Genomic DNA, 12191 nt, shown 5'->3' with positions numbered 1-12191 from the left:
TATGAGTTTTATTGATGTTTTCCATTCTATTTTGGAATCATCTGTTTTTAATACCCTGAAATTTTAACTAAATATTCATTAAATGTGCCTCTAGGGGTAATTTTCAGATCCTCCAGATGCATCTGAGAAAGTCAGCTTTCCAAAGAGCCAGACCATGATGCATTTTTTTCTTCTCATTTGTATGTTGTATATAACACTAGATCTCTTGTTAAAATCATAAATCAGTAATAATATTGACAAATATTATATTAAACAACACATTTGGATAAAAATTGAAAGACTTGGTTTTGGTCAGAGATTCTCTTCAAGAAGCCTTAGTTATTGATAATCACTGATTAATCACTTCTTCATTCTACCTTCCAATTGTCTTGTATGGGATGTGTTTCTTATTAACGTGAATTGAACCTTCCTACTCTAGTCCAACACCCCTGCAGCAGTGATTCTTAACCTTGGTTTTATACTGGAATCACTTGGGGAGTTTTAAAAATACTGTTGCAAAGATCCCATCTCTAGAGATTTTAACTTGTTTTGGAGTACAGCCTGAACATAATTTTTAAAAAAGCAAAAACACCTCCCCAAGTGATACTAATGAGTAGCCAGGGGTTGAAAACCTCCTCCCTATAGAAAAATTCTCTCTCCTACTCACAGCTTTCTTTATCATGGCCATGGCCACAGGTAATCTACTTGCTCCTCTAAAATGCCCTTTAAAAACTTCCATCAACTTTGTTTCCTGCCTCCCCATCCTTCTCTTAAACTCAACTCTTTGCCCTTTGAGGTTGAAACTGGTATTATTCCTAATGTATATTAACTAATCCCCTACAAATCATCCCAATTACAGATTCAGGTGTAAACTTATGCTCAAATACAGATGGTTTCTAATATGTCAGCTTCTGGGCAGAGTCTTCAGGCTGTGAAAGCAAGCAACATCCAAACTTAACTTTATTTTTTTTCCATTTATTTTTATTAGTTGGAGGCTAATTACTTTACAACATTGCGGTGGTTTTTGTCATACATTGAAATGAATTAGCCATGGATTTACATGTATTCCCCATCCCGGTCCCCCCTCCCACCTCCCTCTCCACCCCATCCCTCTGGGTCTTCCCAGTGCACCAGGCCCGAGCACTTGTCTCATGCATCCAACCTGGGCTGGTGATCTGTTTCACCCTAGATATACATATTTTGATGCTGTTCTCTTGAAACATCCCACCCTCGCTTTCTCCCACAGAGTCCACAAGTCTGTTCAAACTTAACTTTAAAATGAGGGTTAAGGAGATTACAAGATGGCAGAAGAGTAGGTGGACTTGGAGTACTCTCTATGGATGCATCAGGAATACATCTTCAGATGCAGAGGATCTCACAGAGCACCAGCTGAGAGCTGGCTGGAGTCCCTGATCACTGAAAAGAAATATATAGATCCACATAAAACTCAGGCCTCCCTGGTGGCTCAGATGATAAAGAAGTTGCCTGCAATGCAGGAGCCACAGGAGACCCAGGTTTGATCCCTGGGTTGGGAAGATCCCCTGGAGAAGGGAATGACAACCCACTCCAGTATGCTTGCCTAAGAATTCCATAGACAGAGGGGCCTGGCAGGCTATAGTCCATGGGATCGCAAAAAGTCTGACATGACTGAGCAACTTTCACTTCACTCTTCACACAAAACTCGGTGGGAAAAAGGAAGGAAGAGGAAAAAGAGGAGGAAAGTGAGTGGGACTGAACAAGCACCAGAGGGGTGGAGGAACTGAAACAGGGTCAGATTCCCACATCAGGACAATTGCTTGGGACAGAAAGTAAGGATTTGAGGCTGTTGGAGAGTGCAGCAGCTGATCTGTGACAGTCTGAATGGGGTGAGAAACACACAGACAATTCTGTACCTCAGCCTTACATACTCTGGACAAGGACACTGGTCATTGGTACAAGCAGTGGATGGGAGCTGAAATTTAGGGATTGGATGGCAACCCCAGGGTGAGGACAGCTACTGACTGTGTTGAGATAGCCCAAGGGGAGCTGAGGAAGGAGATCCCAGCAGGGAATGCCCTGGGAGGAAAGCCTGATGTGAGGAAGGGCAAAACTGCTCAGTCACATGCAGGGGGTGAAGCCATCACTGTAGCCTCTCCCTCTCCCCACATGCCGGTGCCCAGCAGCTGACCAATGGAGGAAGACCTCAGACATGGTGGCCCTTTGAGTACCTCATTCATGGAACAATTGAGAAAAACCCCAGCCAGGTGAGGGACAGGGGCAGTGGAGGGCTTTGAGCACCTGCTGCACCAAGCAACACAGAAGGACCGGCCAGGGAAGCCCTTTTTAATGCAAGATGCCAAAGGCTAGAAAAAGATTCTAATATGCCTTATCTCCTGCACCCATGGATGCAGGCTTCTTTGAACACCTGACACAACCAGGTTCCAGGTTGTGACACAATCCGAGCAGCCATAACTAACTCCATGTCCTGTCATTGAGGCAGAAGTGCCAGAGGCAAGGGGAAAAAACCCTAACAGCACTATATCCCCCGCACCTGTGGCTGCTGGCTCCCCTGTGTACCTGGTGCTGCCAAGTTCCCCATGATCCAAGCAGCTGCACCACCTCCATGCTCAGTCCTCTCTGGGGCAAAGCCAAGTCCTCCAGGGCAGCCTTAGGAACAAACTCCTGTATGTGACTCATATGCAGAAGTGGGGATAAAACCACAACTGAATTCCAGGGGTAGTGTGGCTAAGGAAGAGGACCAAAGACCTTTCCACCAGCTGTACAAACTGCAGATTAAATCCACATGATCAACTAGGTAGATTTTGTGTCTATGGAGCATATAAAAGGACAATGAGTGTTTACACAAAAGGAAAAGCCCTAGCTCTGGCAACAGTGTACACTGAAGACAAATACAAGCATGAGTAGGGCCAGATTAGAGTCTGAACTGTTGCCAAAGCAAGTCCAGAGAACACTCTCATATTGGAGGGTCTCCTAGGGGGGCAGAGGTGGAACTACCAGCCTATATACATTATTCTCATTTCTTTTTAACTTCCTTCCTTTATTTTCATTTTCCCCCATATTGTTCTCATGTTCTTTCTTTATTCCTTTAATTTTTTTTTTACAACTGCTACTTTCCATGTGTAAAACATCTTATTTTTAAATAAATTTATTTTATATTTCTTCTTATTTTTAAAGTATTGATTACTCTCTTCTTTTTGACTCTTGTTTTCATCCTTTTTTTTAACCTTTTTCTCTCTTCCTTTCTTTTTGTAAGTGTGCAAGTTTTGTCTTCTACATTGTGAGGCCTGTGAATTCTTGGTGCTGCAGTTGGTTGGGCCTGAACCCCCAAGGTGGTAGATCCAAGTCCAGGACATTGAACCACCAGAGACCTCAAGACCCCATTGAGCATTAATTGAAGAGAACTCTTCCAAATCCCTTCATCTCAACACTAAGACCAAACACTACCCAAAGGCTGAAAAGCCCCAATGTCAGACATCTCATGCCAAACCATTAGCAAAAGAGTAAAACAAACCTGACCATTAGTACAAAGGATTCCCAAAGCCATACCAAGCCCATGGACATCCCAAAGCATAATACTGGACATGGTACAGTCCTTCAGAAAGACAAGATCCAGGTCCATCCAGCAGAGCACAGTCTCAAGTCCTCCCAACCAGGAAAACTTCTCAAGGCACTTCTTCAACTTCACCTGTGGGGAGCAGACTTCACAATTAAGAGGAATAGTAACCCCCCAACCTGCAGAAAAGAGACCCCAAACACAGTAAATTAAATGAATTGAAAAGACAGAGAAACATGTAGCAGATGAAGGGACATGGTAAAAACCCATAAGACCAAAAAAAGAAAGAGAAAATAAGCAACCTACCTGAAAAAAGAATTCAGAGCAATGATAGTAAAGATGATCCAAAATCTTGAAAATATAATGAGATTGGCTAAATGGGTACAAAACAAAAACCCCTATAAATGCTGTCTATAAGAGACTCACCTCTGACCTATGGACATGCACAGACTGAAAGTGAGGGGCTAGAAAAATATATTCCATGAAAATTGAAATCAAAAGAAAATGGGAGTAGCAATACTCATATCAGATGAACTAGACTTTTAAATGAAGAACGTATAAGACACAAGGAAGAATACTACATAATGATCAAGGGATCAATCTAAGAATATATAAGAATTATAAATATATATGCACCCAACATAAGAGCACCTGAATACATAAAACAAATGTCAAAAACTATTAAAGCAGAAATAGACAGCTACACAAAAATAGTTCAGGACTTTAATTCCACTTGCACACCAGTGGGCAGGTCATCCAGATAGATAATTAATAAGGACATGAAAGGTTGTGGTCATGAGCCATGAGCTACACCAGTATTCACGACCTCCAGAGGAGAAGATTTTGATCTGGGGCCAGAGATGAGGCTTGATCACTTGGAGCTTTTGTGTAGCAGAGTTTTATTAAAGTATAAAAAGAGACAGAGAAAGCTTCTAACATAGACATCAGAAGGGGACAGAAAGAATTCCCCCTTGCTAGTTTTTAGCAAGACGTTTTATATCTGTTAGCAAGTTTCTAATCAGATAAAAGAAACACCTTAAGACTGAGAGAGTTGAACCCTCTCCCACAGCATGCATTTTGAGATAGAATGGCGCAAGGGGAGTCATCTCCAGCCATAAAACAATTGACATGAATCTTGAAGAAAGGCAGATTCCCAAGCAAATATTTAGTTTCATTAACATAGTTTAAGAAAACATTTCCTTGAGTAAGACATACTGGTTTGCTGAGCTATTATCAACTCTAAGTTTGAGAAAAAGGTTAGCCTTAGGTGGAACGGATTTGAAGAAAGGCAGATTCCAAAACAAATACAGTTTCATTAACATAGCTTAGGAAAAACATTTCCGCAGCTAACATTGCATTGGTTAGCTCAAGGTTTGAGAAAAATATAAATTCAGGTAGAACCAGGTGTTGTTATGGCAACACAGAATTAAAAGAAGCCTCCTTTAATTCTGTATAGAGGAGGGAAAGAAAAAAGTCTTCCACTTGCAGTTTATTTCCTCCTGCTGCTTGGGGACCTCTGACCTCCCTACCAAGGCTATTAACCCTTTCAGAAACACAAGCTTTAAAAGATACATTGGATCACTTGGACCTAATCAATATCTGTAGGATATTTCATCCAAAAACAGGAGATTTCACTTTTTTTCTCAAGTGCACATGGAACTTACTCCAGGATAGATCACAACTTGGGCCAAAAATCAAGCCTTGGTAAATTTAGGGGAAAAAATATCATTTCAAGCCTCTCTTCTGACCACAACACTATAAAATTAGATATCAAATACATGAAAAAAAATACAAAAGCCACAACACATGGAGAGTAAACAATACACTTCTGAATAACCAATAGGTCACTGAAGAAATCAAAAAGCAAATGAAAATATACCTAGAAACAAATGACAATGAAAACATGACAACTCAGAACGTATGAGATACACTAAAAGCAGAGGGATGTTTATAGTAATACAAGTCTATCCCAAGAAACAAGAAAAACATTGAATAAAGAACTTAACCTTACACCTAAAGCAACTAGGAAAACAAGAATTTAAAAAATCTCAAAGTTAGAAAAAGGACAGAAGTTGTAAAAATCAGAGCAGAAATAAGTAAAAAATGAAAGGAGACAATAGCAAAGATCAATAAAACTAAAAGCTGGCTCTTTGAGAAGATAAACAAAATTGACAAACCATTAGCCAGACTCATCAAGAAAAAAATGGGAGCAGACCCACATCAACAAAATTTATACACAGAAATCCTCTGCGTTTTTATACACTAACAAAAAATCAGAAAGAGAAATTAAGGAAATATTCCCTATTCACCACTGAAACAAAAAGAATAAGACACTGATGAAAAAAATTTACCTAAAGAGACAAAAGACAAGTATGCATAAATCTATAAGACATTGATGAAAGAAATCAAAGATGACACAAACAGATGGAGAGATATACCATGTTCCTGGATTGGAAGAATCAATACTGTGAAATAACTAAATATTCAGGTTCAATGCAATACCTATCAAACTACTGATGGTATTTTTCACAGAATTAGAACAAAAAAATACACAATTTATGTGGAAACACAACATACCCCCAAATAAGCAAAGCAATCTTGAGAATGAAGAATAGAGCTGGAGGAATCAAACTGCCTGACTTCTGACTATACTACAAAGCTACAGTCATTAAGACAGTATTATACTGGCACAAAAAAAGAAATATAGACCAATGGAACAAGATAAAAGCCCAGAGATAAACCCATGCACCGATGGGTACCTTATCTTTGACAAAGGAAGCAAGAATACACAATGAGAGAAGATAGTCTCTTCAATAAGTGGTGCTGGGAAAACTGGGCATGTGCCTGTAAAAAAAAATGGAATTTGAACCCTTTCTAACACCATGTGCATGTGTGCATGCTCAGTTGCTTCAGTCATATCTGACTCTTTGTGATCTTATGGACTGGAGCTTGCCAGGCTCCTCTGTCCATGGGATTTTCCAGGCAAGAATACTGGAGTGGGTTGCCATGCCCTCCTCCAGGGGAACTTCCTGACCCAGAGACTGCATTGCAGGTGGATTCTTTACTCACTGAGCCACCTGAGAATCCTGTTACCAACACCATACACAAAGATAAACACAAAATGAATTAAAGACCTAAATGTAAGGCCAGAAGCTTTAAAACTCTTAGAGGAAAACATAGGCAGAACACACTCTGTCATAAATCACAGCAAGATCCTCTAAAACACACCTGCTAGACTAAAGGAAATAAAAAGAAAAATAAACAAATGAGACCTAATTAATCTTCTTTTTTGTTTTACCAGATTTAGTTTACTTATACACAAACAGTACAAATTTGTTATACACAAACGATACAAACGAGCAAGAAACAAAACATTTCTGAATGGAGTGTGTACTTATATAAATTATTCAGTTCACAGACAAAGCAAAATAAATATAAAAATCACAACATTAGATTTACAGAAGAGCCAAAATATACACAGGTTTAGACCCTGAATTACTATTAGGAAAAAAACATCTCCCCAATGGACTGGAATCTAGATTGAACATTGTATATAAGATATAGTTCACATTAATTTTAAAATACAAAAAAAAGTATAGGTCTACCACACAACATTAGAAATCCTACTAATCTATTTTCAGGGGGAATCAGAGCTCCTTATCAAATATAACAAGACTTAAAGGGGAGAATAAACAGTCTTACTTGCATTAATGCTAGTGTTTTCCCAAGGAAGTCAAATTTCAAATGTTTCTAGGTGGTGGGGAAATCATTTTCAAAACTAAAAGGCAGTAAAATATATAACTCACAAAATTCATCTTCACTATACTACTCTAGAGTCCAACAATTCAGTCATCTATATCATTAGTAGAATATTCACTACAAAGATTTAAAGCATATAAAGGTGGAGGGGGGAACTGAAAAGATATTCAGAAAGAATTTGTCAGCATATTTGGCACCTGCACAGACCAGTAATGGATTTGTCACTTTGGGGAAGAACAAACAAGACAAAATAATATTGCTGATGTCGAGCTATTCTATTTAGAAGGAAGGAGGAAAAAACATATAACTCCAGTTAACTTTGCATTGCAGGCATCATCCCACTTAATCGGCTTGCCTATGAACAGACACCTATCCTTTACAGATTTTTGGTCAGAATCTCCTTAGTTATTTGTGTGCAGTAGGGCACGGAGTAGTTATTTCATGCAACAGATTGAGGAGAAGCGAGAAACTCTTCATTATATAGTCTTTCAAGCTTCCAGAGCCTCTTAGAATACTGTTAATAATCTTACAAGAAAACATTTTCAGGGGCTGGGAGAGCTGGAGAAAAAGGAAATTAATGAGAAAGTTTAAGCTTGAACTGGTTTTGTGCCTTGACAATGGGAATAAAAACTAGTCATTCATTATAGTAACTTAACACTATATACAGTCATTTCACAGGCTTTGTTCCACTTGAATTATTAATATCCCTACCATCCATCCATCCATCCACTAGGGGATAAGAAAGGACGCACTGGATGAGTCCAGGTTCTACAGTCAACATCCTATGGTTAATGGTGAGTCTGAGACTTGGCGTGTCGGAATTGCTGCTGCCTGACAGGACTGCAGGTCTCCTAAAGGTGAAGAGTTTCGTGACAAGAGAAAGACAAGGAGACTATGAGAAAAAGACGGGGTGGTGGGGGGCGGGGGGACTGTTAGGATAATTTCACAGAAGGAGAGTAAGTAGGCAAACCAAAAAGGTTTATGGTCCAGTTGAAGGTTGATGTGGTAACTGCAGAAACTGCTGTGCAAAAAAAAAGTTAAAATCACACTCAGGAAACCTGTACTAATTCACTGCAGATGGTGTTTGAAGGTCAAATAAACTGAGGGGTTGCACCAGGTGGGGCGTGAGCAGAGAAAGAGGCGTGAGGGGCCGGCCTAGCTGTGCGAGTAGAAGCCATGGTAGTCGCCTGTGTCCTTGGCACAGTTCTCGCAGTCCCACTGGGCCAGCACCTCGCTCTTGAGTGGGGATGAGGTCTCGGACACGGGCATGTTGGTGGGCACGATCTGCCTCCTTTTGGCCTGCCCGTAAATCCCAGAGTCGCTCAAGTCGAAGGATTTCATGGAGGAGGGCGTCTGTATCCAGCTGGTGTCAGACAGGTCCTTGGGCTTAGAGTCCTTGGCGGGCCAGGTGGCAGCGGCGAGCACTCTGCAGACAGGCCCTTGACCTCCTCGCCCAAGCAGAGGTTTGCGCCAGCTATGCAGCGGTGACTGAGGCATTATTGGGCCAGCAAAGCAGCACCTAGCCCGACTTGGCACCTCATTATCGCAGGGGAGCTGTGCACACTCCAGCCCTATGGTCTGCACGTAGTAACCAAGCTAGTAGTCCCTGCAGCCAGTGGCCTGCTACTGCAGCGCCTTCATGCCCACCAACAAATAGGAGAACAGCAGGACCACATTGCCTGCGAAGTCCGTGGCTGTGTGGCTGTGTCGCAGGTTGAGTTGGCAAAGTCCAGCCGGTTGTTGGCCAGCATCACAAACCAGTGCTGAGGCCAGGGTCCTAGGCCTGTTGCAGCGACAGCAACCCATTGGTGTGCAACACACACACGGGACCTAATTAATCTTAAAAAACTTTCACACAGTGAAGGAAGCTATAAGCACAGTGAATAAGCAAACCTCAGAATGATGGAAAATAATAGCAAATGGAACAACTGACAAAGGATTAATCTCCAAAATATACAACCAACCCATTCCGCTCAATACCAGAGAAGCAAATAACCCAATCAAAAAGTGAGCAAGAGATCTACAGACATTTCTCCAATGTAGACATACAGATGGCTAGCACACACATGAAGAAATGCTCAACATTACTCATTATTAGAGAAATGCAAGTGAAGAATAAAATGAGATATCATCCCACACCAGTCAGAATGGATATCTTCAAACTATCAACAAACAGTAAATGCTGGAGAGGGTGTGGAGAAAAGGGACGCTCTTGCACTGTTGGTGGGAATGCAAATTAATACAGCCTCTGTGAAAGATGGTATGGAGATTCCTTTAAAAATTAGGAATAAAACCACCATATGACCCAGCAATCCCACTCCTAGGCATATACCCTGAGGAAACCAAAATTGAAAAAGACATATGTATCCCATTGTTCATTGCAGCACTATTTACAACAGCTAGAACATGGAAGCATCTCAGATGTCCATCGACAGATGAATGGATAAAGAAAATTTGGTACATATACACAATGGAATATTACTTAGCCATGAAAAGGAACACATTTGAGTCAGTTCTGATGAGGTGGATGAATCTAGAGCTTATTATATGGAATAAAGTGAGTCAGAAAGAGAAAGATAAATATCATATTCCAATGTATTTATATGGAATCTAGAAAAACAGCTGCTAAAAGATTCACCCGAGCACGTCTTTGTTGCTGGGATGGACAAATATTTTCCCACCAGTTTCTGGTGGTCCCTGAGTGTCCTACTCCCTTATTGAGAAGAGATATACTCACTAAAGTGGGGACCACCCTTGTGATGGGAAGCTTTCCAGCCCCTAGAGCCCTACAGCTTCTGGTTACTACTGAAGAACCCATTACACCCTCTCCAGTGGAGAGGGACCAAAAACTCTGGGAGGACAAAATTAACCCCCAGGTGTGGAACCAGGGGACTCCTGGACAAGGCTACCAAGCTGAACCAGTCATCATTGTCCTCTGAGATGCCACTCGATTTCCTAACTGGAAAAAATATCCCCTCAGAAGAGAGGCTCAGGAGGGACTACAGCCTCTAATAAGTATACTCCTTGCTTGTGGGCTATTGGTCCCCACCAGTTCTCTATGGAACACCCCTATCCTCTCTGTAAAGGAAAAGGATGGAACCTGGTGAATGGTTCAAGATCTCTGGATCAAAAATGAAGCTGTAGTCCCCTCCCATCCCACAGTACCCAATCCCTATGTAATCTTGGGAAAAATCTCACCCAGTGCCAAGTGGTTTACAGTCTTGGATCTCAAAGATGCATTTTTTTGCATACCACTGGCTAAAGAATCCCAGCATCTTTTTGCCTTTGAGTGAGAGGCTCCAGGAGAAAAGCATCAACAGATGACTTGGACAGTATTACCTCAATAGTTCAGAGATAGCCCCCACCTGTTTGGACAGGTTCTTAGCTGGGATCTCCTAGATCTGGACCTGGGACCTAATGGGAAAATATTACAATATATAGATGATGTACCAATCTGCTCTCCGGATGAGAAAAATGCCCAACAACATGCAATTCAGGTTCTGAACTTTTTGGCAGAGAGTGGATATAACGTCTCCCATGCTAAGGCACAGATGCTCAAGAAAAAAAGTCACTTACCTGGGAATTTAGATTAAACGTGGATCCAAAATGCTGTCCTCTGATCAGGTACAAGGAATCCTCCAGTTGCCCCCCTATGACTTGAAAACAATTGCAAGTTTTCCTGGGGCTAATTGGGTATTGTACAATCTGGATACCCAACTATGGTCTAGTTGCCCAACCCTTATATAAAAGCTTGCAGGGACAGGATAATTCAATCCCACTAATGTGGGAAACTCCTAAAAAGAAGGCAGAGGCTACACTAAAACAAGCATTAACTCAAGCACCTGCCTTGAGTTTGCCAGACCCAGAAAAAACATCCAAACTTTATGTCCACAAAATAGAAGGAATAACCTAAGGAGTGTTAACTCAAACGTTGGGATCTGAGCCCTAGCCGTAGCTTACTTATCCAAGAGGCTTGACCCAACCTCCTGAGGCTGGCCTTCCTGCCTTCGGAATTCTGCAGCGATTGCAATCCTGATAGAAGATGTTTTAAAATTCTCTTTTGGGGGCAAACTATTTTTACCAGCCAAAAAGTGAAACAACTCCTAAACAGGAGAGGCAATTTGTGGTCATCTGATAAAGGAATCCTCAGCTATCAAATAGTGCTGATGGAAAATACAGGCCTCAGTATACCCTGTTGTGAGGTTCTTAACCCAGCTACCCCCCTGCCTAGCCAGAAGGGCTCTGTTCCCTTTCACTCTTGCTTAGAAACCTTGGACCACTGGACAAAACCCCAAGAAGGATTGTTGGAAGATCCTCTGACCAATCCTGAGGAAATTTGGTACACTGATGGAAGCAGCTTTGTCTTGGATGGAAAAAGATGAGCCAAATATGCCATAGTCTCCAATTTTGAGACCATAGAGGCTAAGGCTTTGGCACCAGGTACTCCAGGCCAATTAGCTGAGCTCATAGCCCCGACTCAAGCTTTAGAGCTGGGAAAAGGAAAAAGAGTAGTGATTTACACTGACTCCAAGTATGCCTTTCTGGTGCTACATACACATACTGCTATTTGGAAAGAAAGGGGCCACTTGACCACTCAAGGGTCCCCAATCCACTCTGGTGATCAAATCCTTAGACTCTTGGAGGCCGCCTAACTACCCACTGAGGTTTCAGTCTCCCACTGTAAAGGACACCAAAAAGGGAGCATGGAAGTGTCACGAGGGAACCAAGCAGCCGATCAGGCAGCTAAGAGAGCAGAATTACAAAACAATGACCTAATAGGGGTTGCCACCTTGTTCCACAGACTAATTTGCCAGAAACTCCTTCATATACTGAAGGTGAGACTCTTAAAACTAAGAATGAGGGCTTTCAAGAAGATCATATGGGATGGTTCCAAAATGAG

The sequence above is a fragment of the Odocoileus virginianus genome, chromosome X, assembly GCF_023699985.2.
Source record: "Odocoileus virginianus isolate 20LAN1187 ecotype Illinois chromosome X, Ovbor_1.2, whole genome shotgun sequence".
In the NCBI taxonomy this organism is placed as follows: Eukaryota; Metazoa; Chordata; class Mammalia; order Artiodactyla; family Cervidae; genus Odocoileus; species Odocoileus virginianus.
Note: the sequence above shows the minus strand (reverse complement) of the source record.